The sequence below is a fragment of the Branchiostoma belcheri genome, unplaced genomic scaffold (genome assembly GCF_001625305.1).
Source record: "Branchiostoma belcheri isolate BF01 breed outbred unplaced genomic scaffold, Haploidv18h27 scaffold2, whole genome shotgun sequence".
Lineage (NCBI taxonomy): Eukaryota > Metazoa > Chordata > Leptocardii > Amphioxiformes > Branchiostomatidae > Branchiostoma > Branchiostoma belcheri.
Window position 1 is genome coordinate 498,732 of NW_017803490.1, and position 17,467 is coordinate 516,198.

Sequence of the window (17,467 nt, forward strand, 5' to 3'; positions counted from 1 at the left end):
CGTAGTAGACTTGTTGACGAACAACTTTGTCCATCATGAGGCCTACTACGCTAACGGAGAGGGGCTTTGTGTATTTTGTTACCCTGGCCCAGAGGTTTTCTCCTCCAGGCTTTGACGCTAGGGGTATATAGGCCTGTTGTTCACTCACACATTCTGTCACACTTTTCCAACACTTTGGACCCTTTACATTCAAATTTCCCAATACTTTTGATTTCAATTTTCTCAGTCACAAAAAAAAATTTAGACCTTCACTTAGTTAATTCTTTACAGTGCTAATTGGCAGCTTTAATTCCACAAAATTGAATGCCAAATTGCCCCCCAAAATTGTCACCTTAGACCTAAACACTTGGTTGATGAATTGTGTAAAATTTTCTTTTGCCAAAATTCTGCCTGCCCAAAAACACTTCAGATAATTGGGACCCTCAAGTAGATAATTAATTGGATTAAAATTTTCCCGCCAAAAAACTTAGTATATGGGAATCCTGACCTTTGACCTCTACTCCCTCCCTCCCTTTCTCTGAACACTTAGCCACCACACTCTTACTAGCTACTTCAAACCAAGTCACACTGTTCCAATGCTTTGGATCTTTACACTTAACTTCTCCAAACACTTTGTGACACTCATGCTATGCTAGCCTACCTCCCGAAGCACTTAGTTACTTGAGTGAGATTTTTCTGCCAGAATGATTGTCACTCTACTTGGTCAGTCAGTTGCACAGGAATGCTGGTGTGTCGAAACACCGTGTCTCCGCAAAGACATCCCCAGGGGAGCAAACTTCTATGCATTGACTGACCAGTAGAGCGACAATTATTCTGGCAGAAAAATCTCACTCAAGTAACTAAGTGCTTCGGGAGGTAGGCTAGCATAGCATGAGTGTCACAAAGTGTTTGGAGAAGTTAAGTGTAAAGATCCAAAGCATTGGAACAGTCTGACTTGGTTTGAAGTAGCTAGTAAGAGTGTGGTGGCTAAGTGTTCAGAGAAAGGGAGGGAGGGAGTAGAGGTCAAAGGTCAGAATCCCCATATACTAAGTTTTTTGGCGGGAAAATTTTAATCCAATTAATTATCTACTTGAGGGTCCCCATTAGCCCAATCTTTTGGGCAAGTCTTCAGATCAAAAGCAACAGTTTTGGGGCAATTTGATGTTCAAGGCAAGGTCCAAAGCATTGGAAGAGGAGCACAGAAAGGGTGCAATTAAATAGCAGTACAAATTTAAACCAAGCAGAAGATGAAAGGCTAAGTAAGGTAAGGAAAAGTTGAGAGGAAAGGTGCAAGGCATCGGAAAAAAAAGTCAAGAAAAGTGCGACGTACTATGAGCGTTTGGGGAGTAGTTCCAATGTGGGGAAAGTCTTTACAGTGAAGAGAGATGTGAGTAAAGGTACAAAGCATCAGAAAAGGTACAAAGCATCAGAAAAGGTACAAAGCATCAGAAAAGGAGTCCATCAAATATCGAGCAGTACCCGGAAATTCTAGTGCTATATACCCTGTACTTTTTCCGTACCAAGGATGTTAAAATTCAAATTCTGTAAACTTTTTGGACCGCACCCAGTGGCGGACATCGCTCGAAAGTTGCGTGTGAATACCGGGTGTACGGCAACGATACAGTCTCATATCTTAGCCTATACTCTGGCAAATATTCCTGGCCACCTCTCTGCGGAGTGGCATCGTACAATCGGTCTGGATTGTTTGAGATGGCCGAAGTGTTCTCCAGACTGGGTGGGATTTGTACGATACCACTCAGCAGAGAGATGGCCAGGAATATTTGCCAGAGTATAGGCTAGATATGAGACTGTGTATCGTTGCCGTACAGGGTATTGACATACGACTTTCAAGTGATTTCCGCTACTGGATGCGGCCAAAAAGGTTTACAGATCTTGAATCTTAACATCCTTGATAAGGCTAAAAAGTACAGGATATAGCACAAATTTCTGGGTCCGGCTCGAAAGGAGTTTGATGGGGGTGCTAAAGTGAAGCATTTCAAATTGAGAAAGTTAAGTGAGAAGGTGTTAAAGAGAAAATTAGCGTGGTGGTCTGGTATTCTTTCCTGTGGCTAGGCACATTCAGCGAAGTACCAGGTTACTTGTCATATATACAATTTTGGGCTAACCGTAAAACATTTAAAAATAGTCGGACGCAAGAATTTTGTCAATTAGCAACCCTCCAAAAAATCCCTCAAACACAAATCTTTGGAAACTGTTTTAGTCATCAACAAAGTAAACTGGATGCTCAAATGTTTAGATAGGCAATTTGTTGCATATCCACACCTAAAGGATGGAATACGTGCACTTTCCAGAAAATGGTTTATATTTGCAGGTTTACTGTAAATGACCGCGAGTGGAATATGAATTTGGTTCAAATTAGAACGAACATGTCCGAAATTTAACCACCATGGAAGTTTGACAGTGAAGGTTACAAGTCACAAGTGTTGGGAAAGGAAACCGTGCAAAGCAGAAGTGAGAAGGTGTAAAAGAGAAATGAACCTGGTGGTCTGGTATTCTTTTCTGTGGCTAGGTACGTTCAGCAAAGTACCAGGTTACTTGAGGCAATTTTGGGCTAACCGTATAAAAACATTTCAAAACAGTCTGGACGTAACAATTTTGTCAATTAGCAAACCTCAAAAAAGATCCCTCAAACATAAATCTTGGGAAACCATTCTAGTCATTTTGATCCATCAACAAAGTAAACTGGATGCTAAAATGTTTAAATTTGCAATTTTAGCTTTGTTGCATGTCCACACCTAAATGACGGGATATGTGTACTTTTTAGAAAATGGTTTATACTTGCAGGTTTACTGTAAATGACTGCGAGTGGAATATGAATTTGGTTCAAATTACTTTAGAACAAACATGTCCGAAATTTAACCACCGTGGAAGTTTGACAGTGAAGGTTACAAGTCACAAGTGTTGGGAAAGGAAACTGTGCAAAGCAGAGTTGGAGGATACAGATAGAAATGTATGCACGTGTGTGTACTTGGTTGTGTTGCACAAATAAACTATACTCACAACTACACATGTATGCCAGCCTGTGTCTTCTCTCACTGCTTTACTGGTCCAAGTCTGGTCCTTCTTTCAAGTCTTTAGGTCAACGGGTTTGCTGTCATCTGGTCTGGTCTGGTTTGGACAGAAGTCGCCCGTCATCACAGGTTTCTCCCAGTCAGGACAGCGGACCCTCAAGACACACCTACCGATATGAACGGATTTGTTAATGGTGAATCACAACACTGAATGACCACTAAAGATAGTGATAGAATGAGCACGATTGGACAATCAATTTGCTTGAGTAATAGGAGGGGTCCTAATTCCGACCCATGTTGCATGCAAACGCACCTACCTTTCGTAATAGTTTATCTGACCAAAAACCCGTGCAACATGAACTATAATATTGACAGATAAACATCACTATAATATTGACAGATAAAGATCACAACGATTAAAGCTGTACGGCTGTGTATTTCCCTTCAGTGTAGCACCTTGCACGCAAGCGTAATGGTTCATGAACTTACAGCAGGTTTTTTGTCATTTTGCCGGTGGAACTTCTGACCTAGTGTTTAACACAGGTCAATCTGAGAAGAGAGTTTAGAAATTATAATACAGAAATTATGAATAAAACGATCTACAACTGTTTTTCTGTCCCAAACAAGTCCTCTTTTTACGAATACGCGACTTGCTCCAAAGCGGCAGCGTTTCAAAAGCAAAACCTGCATTTTTGACACACTTGTCAACCCCTGAACAAGTGTTGAATTCAAACAGATTTTTCACTCATCTGTTGTCAGAGTGTACGAACTAAAACAAAGTTTGTGATATTACCAATATCAACACAAAAACTTTGTCCATTCTTGTGGTTATTTTCAGGCACGTGCTCCCATCCATAATGCCGCAACAAGGATTTTTTCAAACTAGTACGGAATTAGGACCCCCCCCCCCCATTAGATGTACAAAATTCTAGGCTATTATGCCTGAGGATTGTGAAATGCCTCAGAGAAATATAGCATGTAAATTTTGAAGTGTTGTCTCACCTGTACAAACTCTTCACTCTGTGTCTTCAGGTTAACTGGTTTGCAGAGGTCTGGACAGAAGTCGCCCGTCATCAGAGGTTTCTCCCAGTCAGGACAGGAACATCAAGACTACCACTGACCCTCACGACACACCTGATAAAAAATGACACGAAAACAAGGCAATAAGTGACTAAGTAAAGATGATATAAACGTGCATGTGACCAGTGAGTTACTTTGCTTCTTTGCCTAGAAATGTTGATGAATGCTCAATATATAAAGCTGTTTTAATCTGTTACTGGTTTTATTATTATTATTATAAAGTGTGAAGTCTGAGAGAGTTCCAGTATGATAAAAAGAAATCATATGAATTTTTTTGGTAGGAAAATCTCATCAAATTGATTAAGTGCTTGGAGCAGCTGCTTCATGGTAGAAAGAATAGATGTAGAAAGTGGAAAGGTATTTTACACATTCAAATATTACTAGTTGTGTGTTATGTCTCAGGGTTCTCAACAAATAAAAGGTAAGGCGGAAGGCAAGTTGTCTCACCCATACAAACTCTTTACTTTGTCTTCAAGTCATCTGGGACCGTCTGGTGTGGGCAGAACTTATCCATCATCACAGGTTTCTCCCAGTCGGACAGGAACGTCAGGACACACCTAACTAATATAAGGAATAATTAGTGTGATGCCCCCAAAATTAAACTATCCTTTGCTTTGATAGATGTACACAGTGTTTTAAGTACATTAATTTTGTTATTGCCTCTCAATTCTTAACATATGGAAAAAATAAAGTTGTAAAACATTGTCTCACCTGTACAAATTTTCCCTTCACTGTGTTCAAGTTCAAGTCAGCTGAGCCCTCATCTCTGTCTCTAAATCACCCGATCTGGTCCAATCTTCTCTTGTCAGGTTCAGACAGGAGTCTTCACTACTGCATCAGTCAGCAGCCACCTAACTATACAGACATTAGCTGTCTCAAATAACACTAAATAGCTGCAGGTAAAATGGAGAATGCAAATTTTTCTTACCTGATATTTCTCTTGGGTCTTCAAGTCACCCAGTCTGGTCCAATCTTCTCTTGTCAGATTCAGACAGGAGTCCTCACTACTGCATCAGTCAGCAGCCACCTAACAAAACAGACATCACAAGTTAAACACTTGTCTCAAATAACACCACATAGTTGTTAGGTAAAATACAGAACTCAGATTTTTTTCTCACCTGATATTCCTCTTCAGTCTTCAAGTCATCTGGTCTGGTCCAATCTGTCTTGTCATCAGGTTCAGACAGGAGTCATCACTACTGCATCAGTCAGCAGCCACCTAAGTATACAGACATTACAAGTTGCACACTTGTCTCAAGTAACACCAAATAGTTGTAGGTAAAATGCAGAATTCAGATTTTCCTCACCTGATATTCCTCTTGGGTCTTCAAATCATCTGGTCTGGTCCAATTTATCTTCTCTTGTCAGGTTCAGACAGGAATCCCCACTACTGCATCAGTCAGCAGTCACCTAACTATACAGACATTACAAGTTAAACACTTGTCTCAAAGTAAATGGTAGGTAAATCAGAAATCAGATTTTTTTCTCACATTCCTCTGGGGTCTTCAAAACAGGTCCAGTCTGGTTCAATCTTCTTGTCAGGTTCAGACGGGAGTCAGCAGCCACCTAACCTACAATGCATGTTACATATTTGTTTAAAAAAAACACCAGGTAAATGTCAAGTAAATTTAGATTTTCTCACCTAATATTCCTCTGGGGTATTCAAATCGCCAGGTCTGGTCAGGTCCAATCTTCTGTTGCCAGGTTCAGACAGGAGTCAGCATCAGTCAGCAGTCACCTGACTGTACAACATTAAATGTTACACACTTGTCTTAATTAACAACAAATAACATAACTAGCAGTAAGAAAAATTACCTTGAAATTAGCCTTTGTGGACTAGATTGCAAATAAATTATGAAAAATGACTGCAAAAGAATCTGCCGCCAAGACCGCCTTTCAAAGCAAGTTGGAACTCAAAATCTACTACATGTGGTACTAAATTTGAAATTTATCAATACTTCTTTTTAAAAATAACAATTACGAAAAAAAAAAAACAATACAAGACTGCAATTATGGACCTTAGCGCTAATTAGTTTAGCAGTAATAAAGAAAGTTTATTGCAAATACTTGCCCGAGGGCTAATATTGCAGTTACAAACAACATAAGAAAGAAAATACAGTGGTATGTGAGACTATATCTACGTCCAACATTATACTATATTCTACAACATACATGGTACTAGGTTTACTGGGTTTGACTTCTTCGGAAGAGGAATTTACCCACTTATAATATGTGGGTTCTTTGATTTTAGTAGTAAGGCCACACCAATTTAATTTCTTGGTTAACGGATTTGCCCGCTTCATTTTTTTCTGATTTGCAAATAAAAATAAAAATTCAAAATCAACTGCAAAATGCTCATATTTTGCCCTGAACAGTTGAAAACAGTCCTTTTCTTCCTAGTTGTTACAATTATTCCATCTTTCAATGCAATGGTATCATTAAAAGTTCGAAATTCATTGTTTAAATTTTGAACCAGCCTGGTGTGTTGACTTCATGGCTCCTATCCTACCATTTTGGACCATAATAGGATGCCTATGCCTGTTTTTATTTTTATTTCATTTTTTGCCCGCCCGCTCCATTATTTTTCTAGAAAAATCCGTTAACCAAGTGAAGAAATTAAATTGGTGTGGCCTAATAAGCATCTAACGTTACAGTGCAGGAACAAGGCGGGAACAATCATACCCACGTGTGCGGCAGTTGCACAGGTGGCCCCCTCGCCACGAGGCAGTCAAATTTTCTTACTTTTTCTGTGTTTCTCTCTTCAAAAATTGTGTACAAATACACGGAAGCTGTTTGTTTTTTATTACCAAGAGGGCTTTGTCCAGTACAATAGGATAGGATAGGATAGGACGACTTTGAAATAAACTCGATAAATTAGGTCAATTACTTTAGAAGACGAAAACAAGAATATTCAAACACGAAAATAACGCAAAATGTTCATAAAACTGCAGATTTTTTTCGGGAATACAACTTGCCATGTTCTTCATGTCAACTCATTTTAAGTAATTGTGTTAGAATTTTTACCTCTTTCAACTGCGAAGTCTTCCCCTCACCACCAGAAATGCAGTCCTCACAACAGTACTAGTGGCCATTTTGTTGTCTTCTTCACCACAAGCACATGTCCAGTCAGAAAATACAAGTTCTCTCCTCCGAACAGACACACTTCCGGCCCAAATCCACGGAAAACTTCCGAAGACTCCATATGTTATATCCGAAAACGCAGAAAAGTAAAATATTTGGAAACCAGAAACTGAAATTTCGTCCTAAAATTCGGGGGTGGGGGACTCAAGAACATTCTCTCCGCACGACATGTGCGAAATGAACGGACTGTACCAAGTGCGACGTTATTGCAGGGGTGTCAGAAAACTGTCGTTTCTAAAAAAAAGTAATTGGAAAGAGAAAACGCTCATGTATAATCAAGAAAAGTATAAAGGAAATCCTAACACTGAGATTTTCACAATTGCCCGTCGCACCAGGAATAGCGACAGCACCCGGGTACCCACAGAACGCATCAGAGGTAAATCTACGTCAAACCGAAGCACCGCAACCAAGGCGGAAGGACACCCGGAAGTAAGCCTCGGGTCCGAAATCAATTTTCACCCCAAACGCATCCATTCTTTCACTTTTCAACCAAGTTAGTATTTAATGCCATTTTGTAGCAGATCATGAGAAATGAGAACTCAAAGCTGAACCATCGTCACTTTTGGTACCGCGCACTTTTTCCCTGTCGCGGAGGAATCGGTGTGCACCGGTCCTGGAATTGGGTCTGTCCTTGGTGCTGAAAACACCATCAGGCGCAAGTTTTACAACTTATTCTTTGTTCTTTGAAATATGGCTTCCAGAGAAATACTCTTAGGTATGTAGGATGAACGTACATTGTTTTCGTGTTTCTGTGTATGTGATCTGATGTGACGAAACATTTTATTGGTCTATAATAAGATGTCAATATGTAAGCGTGCACGCTTTGTTCATTTTCGCGATTAAAATCAGAAACTCAAGAACTTAGTAATCATTGAAAAAAAGATGTGATTCGTCGTTTTCATTCACATATATTTAACTGTTTTTGTTCGAAGAAAATTTACTGATTTTACTTCCAGATCATAAAGGCAGAAGTGGCTTATTTATAGGTGTTTAATTCCAAGTGAAAATGGCGGTCATTTGGCATCATTTTTCATCGGAAAATCTTTTCCCCCTAAACTTTGAGAGGTTAAAACACCTTTGAAATTACCAAGAAATGTGTACATGTGTGTAACACGAAGACAAATCTATTGTATGAAATCCCTCTTGTTGTAGATCTAGCTAGAAATAGAAATAAAGTTTATTGCAAATACATGCCCGAGGGCTAATTGCAGTTACAAACAACATAAGAAAGAAAATACAGTGGTATGTGAGACTATATCTACGTCCGTAACATTATACTATATTCTACAACATACATGGTACTAGCTATAGTTTTATTCAATTACTATAGAAAAATCCTAGTTTCGTTTCAAAGCGGTATGTTTCCAATGCACAATGTGTTATACTTGATGACTGTTTGGAGTGCTAAAAATTAAAGTACATGTACATGTAAAACATAGAGCTCAGTTTAGATGGATGGATGGATGGATGAATGGATGGATGGATGGATGGAAGGATGGTTGGATGGATGGATGGATGGATGGATGGATGTTATGGATGGATGGTTGGATGGAAGGATGGATGGATGGTTGGATGGATGGATGGATGGATGTTATGGATGGATGGTTGGATGGATGGATGGTTGGATGGATGGTTGGATGTATGTAGGGAGGTAGGGATGTATGTATGTATGTATGTATGGATGGATGGATGGATGTACAGTGTATATGTTTCATTTTGAAAGAGAGATGCCTCTAAATACTATACATTGTTATTGGTCGATTTTCTGTTTGGTCATTAATGTATTAAAAGTCGAATATTGATTATTGTACTATTATCACCAGTCACTCTGAAAGACTACCGGTATGACTTAAACTGTGCAAAACTGGATAGTACAGTTCTTTTACAAATCAAATTCAAAACTCAGAATCATATACAAAAACATTATAAGTCCAGGTTGTATTCTTGTATAAACATTACTGAAATACAGAAACACCAAGTTTTAAACTAGAGAACTCTTACTAAAAGACCAGTGAGACATTCTCCTAGCCTCCACCAGGCCTTCCTACAGGGGTACGGATCCTAGAATTCGGTAATAAAAAGGGAACTACATGTAGTTGGCCAGGAGAGTCAGTCCACGAGAGGGTAAATTTCCCCCTACACTGGCTAAACTCTCCTAGTCAATTATTCTCCCTATTTGTTTAAAGTTAAAACTTTTGATCCAACTCAAAAAATTCTCTCGCCTAGAGCTTTTGACCAGTCACTCTGGTCTTCCTCAGTAGACTGACCCAGTGAAGCTTGTCACGTGGCTTCTTTGAAGTGTGAGGTCAACACTGGGTCAAAGGTCAACACTGGGTCAAAGGTATCTGGTAGACGATGTCGAGCCCCGTCGCGGTTCAGTCTACTGAGGAAGACCAGAGTGACTGGTCGAAAGCTCTAGGTGGGAGAATTTTTTGTGTTGGAACAAAAGTTTTAACTTCAAACGTGTAACTACCAACACAGATGACCTTTCATGATAGTATTCTCCCTATTGGCTAAATTATCCTTTTTTCTGAACCAGCATTGTTAGTCTGGTGTATAGGGGTGGGTAGCTATATAGAAAATTCAGGTCTGGATCAGATCCAGACCTACAATGTACATGTAAACCTGGACCTGATTATTGTACAGTAGCACTATATTATATCATATATATCGTGAAACATGGCCAGATTATCTAAAGATGTGTGTACAACCTATAGAAATGTAACGTTACATCAGGTCCGATGATCGGGTTTTTGCGTTTCGTTTTTTTTGACTTGGTTCCTGAATGTCATTCCGGTTTAAACTGGTCCGGGACCCACCCCAGGTCTGGTTCAGACTCATGCCCGTAGCCAGGGGTGGTTCGGGGGGTTCGAACCCCCCCACAAGGCTCAAAGGTCCACTTTTTGGTCCACTTTTTATTTTTTTTGTGTCACCAGCGAGGCTGGAATCATAGGAAAACTGCTCACTTTGTCATTGAAAAAAATTATCTCTGATTTTTTCTTTGAAATCCTCTAAAAAACGCAGGAAATGCCATTTCAGAAGGTTCATTTTTAAAAATTTCCTAGGGGGAGCATGCCCCCGGACCCCCCAGGAACCTCGATGATCCCTCAAGCAGTGGGAAGAACCCCCCCCCCCCATTCAAAATCCTGGCTACGGGCATGAGACTAATATTTTCTCTCAAAGCTTGGTGCTCTCCATGCCCAAATGATCGCCATTTCCCACTGATGACGTCATGTAAGCCTTGCCGTTTTTCTCTTCATGCACTGCATAGCCTCCGTTGTCCACTCCCCCACCGGCCTTACTGTCCGCAGCCTCCAGCTTCAACTGGTCATCTCCCTTGGACACTGACAGACGCTTTCTCCTGAAGGGACAAAGATAGAAGTGTCATATATAATCATATCATGGTTTATCTCAAATGCAATAATTGCAAAAACACAGTTGCCACTTTGGTGAAAGGTATACAATACTACAGAGTTATATGCATGATTGTGTTAGTTCATTCGTGACACTGGAAAAGAGTGGTGGATGTCACTCCAAACGTACGCGTCACGAATTTCAAATTCAAATGATTTCCATATTTTATCCTGAGCTTGAATTTTAGTAACAATTACACTAGTAATATCACTAGGGAAGGAGAATTTAATAAGAACTCACCTCTTGCCCACAATAAAGACAGCCAGTGTGATGGCAGTGAAGGTGTTGAGGGGGATAGCCAGACTTAGTGCCATGATGTTACCTAAGTGGGAACAAATAGTATTTCATTTACTCACTCGCTCACTCGCTCACTCGCTCACTCGCTCACTCGCTCACTCGCTCACTCACTCACTCACTCACTCACTCACTCACTCACTCACTCACTCACACTCACTCACTCACTCTCACTCACTCACTCACTCACTCACTCACTCACTCACACTCACTCACTCACTCACTCACTCACTCACTCACTCACTCACACTCACTATCTAGGATTTGAGTATTCTGCTGCTGTTGTCCCTGTGGGAAGCAGCTGGCTAGTAGTACTGTTTACTAGTAGTACTAGTACTGCTACTGTTTACAGCAAATACATATTCATAATAACCAGTATTACAAACTACATTCAGCTGTCTTTTGAGTAGCAAGAAGAAATTGAACCTGTACATACTAGTACACATTTGCCCTTTATAGTAGATGAAGTGCATGTAAGATACAATACTTCTATTGCTATTTATTCTATCACTGTACAGTAATTGTACCTTGATCTACTTTATCATTATGACCTGTAGTTAGCTTGTAACTGTCATGAACGTACATGTACAATAAAGGTATCTTATCCATTCTATGTCTTAGCAGTAAGGTGGAGAGCACTGTATTTTGTCTTTGGAATAAACTATAACATTAGCCAGATACCTATTTTCTGGTTGGCCAGCTCCTCTGGGTCTAGAACTACGGATGCTGTGGTGTTAGCTGTACACAATAAAGGGTAACAAAGAAAAATGGTCTTTATAAACAAGGAAAGGCATTGCTCCTGACACCCACATTATTATCAACTTTTAATTGATGTCAGACAGTCACTGTTACACATGTAGCATTGATTTGTAAATTACCTTTGATTGTTCTTACAATTTTTAATGTTGAACATTCAAGCAAAATTCAACATTGTATTGTAACGATCACAATAGTTACTGTAAATGTATGATCATTTTATAGACTGATACCTCTGTAAATAGCCTCACAATTCAGCCCTTCACGGTTGCCAGGTGGCATGTAAATATATATATAGTAACTGTTATATCTTTTGCTATCTAATAAACCTGTCTACTACTACTACTACTACTAACTACTAACTACTAACTACTACTACTAATACTACTCCTCCTCCTCCTCCTACTACTACTACTACTACTAACTACTACTACGAATTACTACTACAATGTACGTCACATCTACATTAAATAATGCCACTCTGTAGAACAAAATGAACAGGCATATCGGCACCTTTGATCACCGTGCTTGTGGTGGTTGCCATGGCATCTGTAGTCATAGCAACTGAAGAGGCCGTGGTGTCTGTCGTAGTGTCAGCACGCTCAGTGCTGGTAAGGGTCGTACTACGCATGCCTGTTGTCGTGTCAGATTGCACAGTACTGGGGATGGTTGTACTGCGCATGCCTGTTGTCATGTCAGCTGTACTAGGGGAGGCTGTACTACGCATGTCCGAACTCATGAGCTGAGTAGTAGCTGCCATGGTAATGTTAAGACTGCCACCTGTATAACAAGAAAGGTAACATTTGCAAAGCAAATGCATAGTGTTTACCTTTGCATATGGTCTACTCTGTTAATTCTTACTCAAATACACTCATATACATGTATATGGTCAGACAGGAGTATAAATCCCTCCTACTATAAAATTGCAACATTATGTACATTGTAACCCAACCCAATTACCATCATGGTGAGAGTCAACAATTTAGGTCATTGGCCAGATCAGAGGTCAGTGTTTGGAAAAAAAGAAGAGGAAACGTAGCAAAAACAATATGTTTTCCTTCATATATATGGTCAGACAGGAGTATAAATCCCTCCTACTATAAACTTGCAACATTATGTAACCCAACACCAGTTACCATGGTGAGAGACATCAACAAACCAGGTTATTGGCCAGGTCAGAGGTCAGTGTTTGGAACAGAAGAAGAGGAAATGTAGCAAAAACAATACGTTTTCCTTCGGTAAACATAACAATGAATTCAATTTGTTTTATTGCAAATTCTTGCCCGAGGGCTAATTGTAAATAACAGAAGAAACATTTGATATAAGAGCAGGCAATTAATACACAAAGAACTACTGATAACTCCTAAAAACTACTGGGTTTGACTTCTTTTTTGAAAGAGGACAGAGGAAGACAAAAGATCCCATGCACTTTTTCTGTAATTTGTGGGTTTTCGGATGTTAAGAGGAGATACTAGTGAATTTTTTCATCAGTGACAACTTGGAAGGATAAGAATACTGATGAAAGAATTCACTAGTAACTGTATCAATACGTGACAAATGAATCTCTTCAACGTTAAGAGGGGAGTAGTTAATATAAGAACTGTTTAACAAGAACAAACGTAGTTTATTGGTGATCCCAATAAAGCTTGACACTACAGCCAACTAGAGCCTTACAATTCAAGTCAACTATGTCAAACTAAATTATAACAAGCATTTACTGTACGTAGTGGACATATTGACTTAACAGGTCAGTTAACCAGTCATAACCTGTGGTGTGACAGGTTAGAACCCTTCACATACGTCGTAAGAGAGGTTTACAGCTGTTAATTGTACTCAGAAGTCCAGCCTTTAGTCCGCTATGCAGTTTGCATCAAAATGTCCGACCGGCCAACAAGTGATTATATACATAAGGCCACAGCAAGTAAATTTTATGGATGACATCCTCAGCAGACTCCAAATCTAATGTGATAGGTAGAAAAGAAACAAGGCGGGCCAAAAAAAAAGATTCCTACAATTTCAAATTTTGGCATCATAAAAAAGTTGTTAAACAAGAAATGATACCCATATTGTGCTAAGTTTACTGCCAACTATTACAACATCCATTTGTCACTGAAACTTTGAAAAATTAAATTTTTCAATCATTGTACAAATGGTTTTGATTCAGTGGGAACATCACATATACACACTCAGCCAACAGACATCTTTGCTCATTTTTTGACATGTTGATCACTGTCAGAGGGCAACAAAATTTCTCGAAAATTAATGCGCGCGCCGATGTCATCCATAAAAATTACTTGCTGTGGCCTAAAGAAGTTGAAGGGCATCCTATATCATGACATGGCACTTTTGTTGTATGTAGATAGAAGGCGAGATGCACACTGATATATAAGTGTATTTCTTCAACAGGCTAACATTTGGATTGTTCCAGCAGAATTCTGACAACAGCGACACTGCGTAAAACATTATATGACACACTTTACACATTACAGGGATTGCTGTGCAACTAGAGAAGCACTCCCTGTGAGTCACCAAATTACTGGTTCTATCCAGTAAACCGCCAGTCTCAAATGTAGCTTCACAAGACAGGACGCTCACTTACATTTTGTAAGACAAGTGTTTTCTAATATCATTACAATGTATGGCCAATCCTGGTGCAATGGACAGTTATCATTCAAAAGAAAAAATGGAGAGAAACGTTAAAGAAAAGGGAAATTTATATTTACCTTATGCCCCCGCACACGGAGAAAACAAAACCCTAACAGTGGACCCACTCCCCTGGCCAGACAGACCTTTTTTTTCAGAATTCTATCATCCTAACCCTGTATACTTTATAGGAAAATCTGGTGGAGGCTACATCTGAAGAGAGATAATTAATTAGGCGCTAACTGAAAGACCGTTCAGAGATCAGTAACTGTTAATGCATTGAACACATTTTGTTTCAAACTGCCCCTTCTACGACCATGAAAGAAAGGACCTGTTTGAAGAGGCCAACAAATTCTATCCTATTTAGTAAGTTTTCCACATTTAGAGACAAAAAAGAAAACTTCTCTCCTCTTATTAACAAAACAAAACCCACACATTATGGAAAAAGTCTTCCACCGTCTCGGAAAAAGAAGCTTCGCAGTCAAACCTAACAAGTTAGAATCTAGTGTTAAAAGAGCAGTCACATACTATATTGTTGCAACAAACTTTCCTATATGTTCAGTGCTGTCTCCTCTGTTAAGTCCTAGTGTGTGCGGTCTCCCAACTTGCTGTACAGTACTTTTTTTAACACAGTAGTTCATTGCAAGGCCTATACGACCACTTCTCTGCATTGAACTAGAAATATGAGAGAAACATGGCTATGTCAAGAGATGGCGGTGAACATTTGATTTAAAAGCCTGTAGATTGTAGGTTGGTGGGAAACACTTGTCAGGGAGGGAATTCCAAAGCTTGGCTGAACAGGGAAAGAAACTGTCACTGTAAAAAGATTTCGAACAAGGAATTTGGACAGTGAAGTTGTGTGAGGTAGTGGAGAACCTAGTGGAATGCTTAAAAGTTCTGAGTGGTGGAACTAGTTGGGTGAGTTCTGCAGAGCAATGACCATGAAAATATCTGTAAAAGAGGGATAGAGAGGCAACATTTTGTCTATGGGAAAGGGTGTCTAACGTGGAGGCCAGAGGATAGCCTATGGCCATGCAAATTCTCTTTGTATGCGATCAAGAAGGTGCAGGCAACACTTACCAACTGTAGAGTTCGCTTGCGCAGACGTTCCTTCGACGTACACCAGAAACAACATCAACAGTACAGTCTTACTAGTAGACCCCGCCATGGTATCTTCTCAGTCACAATCAATCGCCTTTCCACCAGTAGTAGCCTGACAAAATACCGAGCTAGGTGTGCGGTAGTACGGAATATAACTGACGCAAGCACTGGGCTGAAGTGTATGTTAATTTGTACATACGTAGGTGAGTCAATATGCTCACAGGCACGCCTCCCTCTTCAGATGGCAGATTGTTTGCTCCCGTACGCTGCCTGACTGCTGTCATTAGGTCTACGTTCACAGCACAATGAGCAGCAAATAGCACGGCTGTTAATCAAATTCTGGGACCAGAAATGCTGTCATTTGGTCGCCACCTCAACCCAAGGCCACACCAATTTAATTTGTTGGTTCTCGGATTTTTTCAGAAAAAATATGAAGCAACAGGGCAAAAAAAACACAGGTCTCGTTTTCACATCCTATTATAGCCCCAAATGCTACAATAGGAGCCAGGAAGTCAACATAAAAGAATGGCTTAATATTTAAATAATGAATTTTGAACTTTTAATCAAACCACTGCATTGATGGAAGAAAAGGACATTTCTAAACAGTTGGGAGCAAAATATGAGCATATTTGAGTTGATTCAGAACCATCTTTTTTTTGCAAACCAGAAAAAATGAAGAGGCAAATCCGAGAACCAACAAATTAAATTGGTGTGGCCTTGGTTACTGAAATTTCAAGTGCCAGCTTAGCCAAGATGCATCCATGTTGTCCAGTATAATAATGATTCCATTTTACTTTTACAACAAAATGTTAACCATATTACATTATATCGAAGGATACAAAAAGGTTCCAAGAAAAGACTCTAATATATTTGCAGCAGCAAAGCAGGTTATACATGTATTTATCACAGTCACTAGACACTGTCAAAACAGGCACTTACACACAGTCAGTCATATTTGTTTATCAAGGCACAACGATGAGAGTTCAAAGTGCAAAAAGTCATTACTTTAACATTCCTTCTACTGAAAGAACCTTCCGAAAATGGTTTCATCAGGTTGGTAAAGTAGGATACAGGAGTTTCCTTTTACACAACCAAGATAGACTAACCTTGTGCTTGCATTTTGGTGTCTATCAGACACCTTCCTCAGAGCTTCTGACTGGAGTTCTGCTTCTCGCTTTTGTGGTGCTTTTGTGGCGAGAACACAATCCCAAAGAAAACTCCATGACAGAGAATTTGTCTTGTTGTATAGGACATTGGAGTTTTCCCTTCACACCACCAGTAAAGTCTGTCACCTGGTTACCTTTCAATGCCTATCAGACACCTGCCTCAGAGCTTCTGACTGGAGTACTGCGTATGTAGAGAGTCAAGGTGGGATACAAACTTTACCATCTTTGGTGGGATGTTCTTGCTGCAAAAGCGCCACATACATTGGCTACATACAGTGTATAGCAGCAAGAAGCAGAACTCCTGACAAGTAATACTTCTGTAATATTTACCACAATATACATCATACACATATATATCATCATCATCATACATGTTCAGCATTCAATTCTAAAATTCAAAACACAAATGCAAGTATGAAAATGACCATGAATTTTGTATCCTTTTTTTCTGCATACATACATTGTATGGTACAAGTATCTACAAGAATGACACAAGAGCTCTATTCTAGGTTATACATATCTACACCTGCACAAATCGGACTGGGCTTCTTTTTCCGCCGACCAGACTGGACTCATTTTTCCACCAACCCGTGGTACAGTATCTCCTCTTAGTCACAAATTGTCACTAATTGATACAAACACCCTATTGAAGTACAGAAACTGATAACTATACTGCACTACTAAAAATATCAAAAAATGAAAAAAATGCTACAGTTTACAAAAAATGTATATCATGATAGTCTGATTATGTTCTATAAACATTGGAGACCCTATTATTTCCAACACCAAGTTTTGTACTATGTGTTTTAAACTAAGCAGCAATACAACAAATGTGCAACAGCTCCAACTTTGTATTCGGCC